General features: G+C 36.8%; 1 pseudogene; it reads right to left on the minus strand.

Moving 5' to 3' along the window:
- Positions 1–3,998: 3,998 nt before the first annotated feature.
- Positions 3,999–6,730, minus strand: LOC125097270 (THUMP domain-containing protein 3-like; annotated as a pseudogene).
- Positions 6,731–7,568: the final 838 nt, after the last annotated feature.

Raw genomic sequence — 7,568 nt, forward strand, 5'->3', positions numbered from 1 at the left:
TGGTTTCTTCATCTGTAAGGTAAATCATAGAACCTACCCAGAAGAGTTCGTGTAAGGATCCAATAAGTTAATATTTATGAAAATGTTTAGAACTATATCTGACACACAGCTTATATCATGTCATCATGTGATAAATAAGATTGGAATAATAAATATAATAAATAATAAATATTAGAAATTCATATTTGTATTACCTATGAATATTCAAGTAATGATTTTTCCTTCAATCCCCAGCAGGACCATCTAACGTTGGCAACATCATAGCTCTTCAAGTTTAATGATTCTAGTATTAAATGACTTTTACCTAAGAGAATCTCTGTGCCCCAGAATACAAACAAAATCGTTGTGGTCCGTTGTGCCCCAGACACAGGGAAAACGTTGCCTGCACAACCAAGGGGTTATATGGGTTAGGATTAAGGATGATAAGAGATGGTACGATGGAGAAGGAAATAAACAAGAGAAGAAGGAGAAAAGAAATACAGATACGTTCTTCCTTCCAACCTGGGACCAGGTCAGAGTGCTGGCAGGATGTTCCCTCAGGGACCGTCTTCCCTCCCTGCCGGCCCCCCAGTCTCTTCCTGCTTCAGACACACAACTTCTCGCCTGCTCCCCATGTGGGCCCTTCAGCTTGCTTAGGTTCAAAGAGGAGGGAGATCTGTGCAAAACGGGGTAAAAAGCTTTCTCTTAGTCTAGACAGTCTGCACGTCTGAGGGTGTTTGGGCTGTGAGAAATGGCATCTCAAGGATCTGTCCCTGTGCTGGAACGGAACCTTAGGAAAAAAATCCATGAGGCACTACCTATGCCGCTATTACGTAGTGTGTTGTTATTACCGTCCTTTTACGCCATACACACACCATGATTTTTTGTTCTTAGTAGATACAAAATACACTTTCAGTTGGATTGAGGCTTACCATATAGCCCCTACAACAGACCGGTAATAACGTCCCACAAGGACATGGATTTGAATAAAACTTGACAACCAGTGAGCTCCCTTCCTCTACATGGTGTCCATTCTCCACAACGCAGGCCAAAGTCAGTTCTCTTCTGGAGGGGAGTGATGGGAGGTGATTTTCTTATGACTACTGTGGACTTTCTCCTGCCTGGAAAGGTACGAATTCTGTTAGAAATACAGAGTTAATTTCTTATGCAGCTAATAAAAATCATTGTGTTCTTTTTTCACACCTTAACTGGTAGACTGACTGGACAAGTTTGTTTGCAATCCCACATTTTACTTGACTAAACTTTTTTTTAAGATTTTATTTATTTATTTGATAAAGAGAGAGAGAGAGCACAAATAGGTAAAATGAGCAGGAAGCCCGATGCCGGACTCAATCCCAGGATCCTGGATCATGACCTGAGTCAAAGGCAGCTGCTTAAACAACTGAGCCACCCAAGTGGCCTTTGACTAAACTTTTCCACCTCACTTAATGCTTTTACAGGGGAGTAGGGGATTATTATTTTATTTAAAACATGAAGAGAAAAAAAATCTCCTACCAAAATAGGGTTAATCTATATGGCGGACACATCAATAACTAATTCTATAGCTTGCCTACCACATACCATTCACAATTCAGAAAGAGATGTAAGGTTAACCGATGGTTGATTTCTAAAATAAAAGAATTTTAATTATTTTTAATTTTTAAGATAAAATAATGTTCTAGTTAATGAACTAGATGGCAGGAATCCTTTCAATTGTATACATATATCAAAGCATCACAATTTACATTTTAAATACCTTCTAATTTTATCTGCCACTTATACCTCAATAAAGCTGGGAGGAAAAGAACCTGGAAATACAATATTCATGTATGTATATTTTTTGAGCTACAGGAATAAATTTTTTCAAGAAATAGTATTATCTGAATGATACAATTTAGCACCACTGCATATTAAATTTTATTTTCTTATTTATTTACTGAAAAGTCAAATCACTTTATAATGAAAAAAATTTATCTTCTGGTCTCCTCACCCCCATCTATGTTTTCCAGAGGAAAGATATTCGACTCATTTTCTTCTGTTATTTACCATCATATTCCTAAATTATAGCACATATTGCTTTTTTGACTCGATACTAATATCTGCTGACTTCATACTATGAAAGATGAGAATTTAATTTCCTAATATACTCTTTCTCTGTTCACCTAATGTAATTCTATACCATGTTAGGTTAATATTCAATTTGACATTAATATTGTCATATAATAATCACAGCTGAACCATGTACTCATTAACGAAGGAAGCATTTCCTTACATAACCTTCTTTCCCTAGCTTAAATCAATGCCTCTTATATGTTTAATCCATTTCTTATGAACCTTGCACAGATTCATGCCTAAACTCCTTCCCATTAGTGTGACTAAAGCTCCCCAGAACATGTTCATAAACAAAAGGTGAATGTGACTGTTTTGTTTCTTAGAACAATCCTTCCAGAATCCCTTGATGTTCCTGCTCTTACTGGGTGAGTTTGCTTCCTGGACCCACTTCCCTGCCATGATTCTAGGATTTCTCTTTACCATCATGTCAGAAATTAACTTCACCTGGCTCTCCAGTTGGGTTTTCTGTTTCCCAAATTCCTTATCTTTTCTAAAAATCATTTTACTCGAGCATCACCCAGTAGGTTCCTGAGAAAGTATGCATGAAGATCAATGTTTTGAATCTTTTAAAATGTTTTAGTCTAATCTCACCCCTTGACTATTTGACCATAAAATACTAGATTGGAAAGAATTCTCTCAGAATTAGGAAAGCACAATTCCATCATCTTCTGACAACAGTGTTGCAAATAAGAGTCAAATGCCATTGTGGTCCCCAGCTTTGTTGACAACTTCTGCTGCCCTCCTCAGCTCACCCCACACAACAGTCCCTCCCCTGCACTATGCTTGGAAGTTTTCCAAATCCTATCTTTATCCCTAGTATTCTGAAATGTCTTGGTATTGGTCATTTTCCCCCCTAGTCACTGCACTAAGCACTTAGCCATTCAGTCGAGGAAAGCATGTTCTTTTCAAACTGTTGTTGGAAATATTTTTCTATTATCTTCTCCCCTTCCTCCTCACCCCTCCTCCTCCTCCGTTTTCTTAGATAATTTCCTTTGTCACAAGTTTTCAATTCTCACTGCCTAAAATACCACTTAGTTAATGTTGCCTAATTCTCTTAATTTTCTCATCTTTGTTCTTCTATTTCCCTATCTTTTTGTCTTTTGGGGAGGTTAACTCAACCTATACTTCCTATCCTCCTGTTGATTTTGTATGTATTTAGGAGATAGGATCTACTATGTAAGAGATTGTTGCTATCTGAATACTCTTTGTTTAGAACATCTTTTTTTTTTTTAAATTTAACTCTGTTTTCTTTCTTTCCTGAAAGAAAAATGAATTTGCTTTTAATCTGGCTTATTGCTCCCATGCTTTGTCTATCAGTGTATTTGCTACTGTTTATAGGTAGACATGTCCTATACTAATTGTAAAGGATCTTTGTACTTCCCTCAATGAATTCAATCCTCTATTTTAGTCCTGTGTATTAATCTGAATAGTGGCTGCCTATTTTCATTTTCAAGGCAGATGGCAAACTTTCCTATATATCTCATGAGATTTCACCTTGTCCAGGACTTTGTTTTTTAAGGTTGAGGTAATGAAATGTTGTGTAGCTAAACAGTGAAATTCCACAGGCAATGGGATATGGCCTCAGATGCTCTCATGTCCTCTGCCTTCCGTTTAGGTTGGGGGAATTTTGTACCTGCCACAGTGGAAAACAGAAACTGCTCTAAAACCTGAAAACAAACTTTTAAACCCAAATCCCAGAGCGTTTCAGTAGGTTTTTCTCTGGGCATTTTTGAAGCATTTTGAAGAAAGTACTAAATGCCCAGTCATGTAGTGGCCCATGATGCCAAGTTAGCTACCTCTTTGGAACAGATCTAAAGAAAAGCTCTGCTTCCTCATACGATCTTTTTCAATCCCATCACATGAGGTTCACATCTTTTGCTAAGTAGGGTGAAAAGCCTTTGGCCAGTTTAAATAGTGCAGACTGCACTTTCGCTAATGCTAGTTTTCTCGGTTTTTTTGTGCTGACATTTCCAGCATTGGGAAGTACCAATATTGCATTCTTTGCATTCTTTGCATTCATTACCAGAGAGTTCCTCTTTCTCCACCTTCTTCTGAAGGATAATTAACACCTGAAATGGATGTTTCAGAACACAAACTGCTGCAGAAAGGCCCTCTGTATTCACCCAGAGAGTAGGTGCATTATGCCAGATGTGTCGCATCAGAGGTGATGCCCTGGGAGAGCATTTCTGGTCCTTGTAAGTAGTAGAGCCTGGCCTGTCTCAGTCCACAGATACAGCTCATTCTGTAAGCAAGCTGGATTAAGGTTATAGTTTTTCTTCTTGGAGGCCATCCTTTTTCCAAATGGCATATGAGTTCCAATAATATCTACAGAGCCAGGTCTCAGTGGTGACTTGCAGATAGATATCCCATTGAACAGCATCTATGGACAAGCCCCAGGACAGTTTGCCTCTTTAATTTGGCCCTTGGCCAATCCAGAAGAGATATCTCAGAAGAGATATTGCTGCCTTATTCACAGCCAATGTATTATTATCACCAACTTCTGTAGCCCCCTCTTTTGGTATTGCCTCTGTTCCATACATGCCATCAACTATCATTATCGGTATGTTGAGGAACACAGAGACTTAGTGTCCTGTAGGCGAGAGCAAATCTGAGTTATAGGTCCAAATGGTGAGATGTTTCTTTGGTGGAGACTCTCTTCTGTCAATGCAATGCCCTCAGTGATTTGATTATCAGGGATTTTCAAATGAGCCTCCATATCAAAGTTGGTCATGTCAACTTTCCACTTAAATTAATCCTGAACACCATCTCTAAAATTTCTGGCAGCCTGAGCTGAGGTGCTGCTGTGTTTCTCTCCTGCCTTTTTGCTTATGAATCTAAACTTTAACACTTGAGGATCAATTTCTCCTTTTGAGCTTTCGTCAGTCTCATCTTTGCAAGATGCCAAGCCAGAACCTACTAACGTGGTATTTCTTTGATAGCTGGATTTTCACCAGTCGAAGACATGTGAATCTAAGCCAGTGTTAGCAAACTCTTTTAACATCTTTGTCTTCTTTTTGTCTCTTCATCCATTATCAATTTTACCTTTACTTGAATTCTCATTTATCTTTTTGTAGTTTTGTCTTTGAAACTGGTGTTAATTTTCCATATTCTTCAAGGGTCTGATCATGGGAGTTTCCATTAAATTCTTCCAAATCATTTAGAACTTCTGTTTCCTTGAACTGCTAATCTTCAAACTCCTGAACAACCACAAATAAGCTATCAACTGGTTCCAGACAAGAGACCTGAGCCAGGCTTTTTCACCAAAACGTTAAAATATATCTCATTTCATTTCTGTATTTTGCATGATGAGCGCAATTTCTCTTTCACTTCATCTGCACAAAACCAGTAGGTACAGTGGCTCCACTCATGACCTGGAGATGCTCAGACTCATTTCTGAGACTATTTTCTGTCCTGAAGGTTCACATCCAAGAGTTGGTCAGTGGTTTCTTGAACATCAGGCCTGTTGTCAGTTCTTCCAAGAGCCCTAACTTTACTGCTAACACAGACCCTTCCAGCTCCAGCCCCACAGGCCCACGCACCCCAATGCTATGCTTTCTCTTCTCTCTCAAGATGTTGGGTATAGAACTTTTTCAAAATATTTATTAGCAAAATATTGAAACAAAGAGAAACTGAAAGAATTTTAGAGTGAATGCCAATACACCCATCACCTAGATTCTAACATCAACATTTTACTGTACTTACTTTTTTCATGTATTTATTCCTACATTGATACATTGCATGTTTTTATGCATTTTAAAATAACTTGCAGACGAACGTATGTCCCCCTAGGTACTTCAGCCTTCCTGTCATTAACCAGAGTTCAGTATTTGTTTTTTTTCTTTGATGTAAAATTTATATACAATGTAATGCACAAATTTTTCTGAGTTTTAAAAAGTGCCCAAAATATGTCATTATAGAACATCACTATTGCCCCAGAAAATTCCTGCATGCCCTTTCCAGTTACTGATACTAATCCCACCCCAAGAAAACCACTGTTCAAATTTTCTTCTATCACTGACTGATTTTGACTGTTTTAAAACTTCATAAAAATTAAATAATATAGTATGCACAATTTTTGTTTGACTTTTTTTTGCTCAACATGTTTTCGAGATTATTAGTTGATTCTTTTTATTTCTGAGTAGTATTCCATTTTATGAATATGCCCTGTCTTGTTTATCCATTCTCCTATTTTAGGATCTCTGGGAACTCTCATGAATAAAGCTGATTTGAATATTTCTGTACAAGTCTTTTTATGTGTATATGTGCTTTTATTTCTCCTAAGTAAACACCTAGAAATGGAATTACTGGAACATTGGTTAATGTGTATTTCATTTTACAAGGAAATGTTAGATCTTTTGCTATAATAGTTGTCACCTTTGACATTCCCAACAACAATATATGAGATTTTCAGTTGCTGTACATTCTTACCAAAATTTGGTATTGATAATCTTCCTAATTTTATTCATTCTGACATGCGTGGAGTGGTGTGTCTACGTAGTCTTAATTTGCATTACCCAACTGACTAATAGTGACCAAATTTTCATAAGCCTGTTGATGCATCTATTCAATTCAAGCTATTTTGTTTTTATTAGTGGATTGTGGGAGTTCTTATATACTTTGCATCCCAGTCCTTTGTCATGCTCGTGTTTTGTAATACATATTTTCTTCAAATCTGTGGCATGTCTCTTCAATGTATTTTTATTTATTTATTTATTCTTAAAGATTTTATTTATTCATTCATTCATTTATTTTAGAGAGAGAGCACAAGCAGGAGGAGGAACAGAGGGAGAAGAGCAGAAAGGGAGGGAGAGGAAGGGAGAAAGAATCTCAAGATTTGACAATGAGCACAGAGCCTGACATGGGATCAATCTCATGACCTTGGGATCATGACCCTTGAGATCATGACCTACTTGCTGAAACCAAGAGTGGGACATTTAACTGACTGAGCCACACAGTGGCTTATTAACAGTTTCTTAATAGTGCCTTTTTAAAAGTGGTTTTTAATTCTGGTAAGTTGAACTAATCTTTTCTATTATGGTGATTGCTTTACAGTTCAGAACTCTGCTTTTCACAAATCACAAAGATACTATCTTATGTTTCCTTATAAAAGTTTTATGGTTTTATGCTTCATTATTACTCAGTTTAAAATATTTTATAATTTTTTTGATGATTTCATCACTAAGGAAATGAGAAGGGTTTTCTGTAATATGAGTGATTTTCTAAGATGTCATGTTGTTATTGATTTCCAATTTAAGTCTTTTATGTTCAGAAAACATATGCTCTCAATCCTTTTAAATGTATTTCAGCCTTGTTGGAAAGTCCAACATATGATCTATCTCAGTGAACATATCAGGTACACTTGAAAAGAATATGTATTATGCAACTAGTTATTCAATGTAATGTTCTATAGAAATCATTTAGGTCAAGATGTTGATAGTTTGTTCAGATCCATATCTCTCTCTCTTTTTAAAAATATT

This window comes from Lutra lutra, chromosome 4, assembly GCF_902655055.1.
Source record: "Lutra lutra chromosome 4, mLutLut1.2, whole genome shotgun sequence".
Taxonomy (NCBI): Eukaryota; Metazoa; Chordata; class Mammalia; order Carnivora; family Mustelidae; genus Lutra; species Lutra lutra.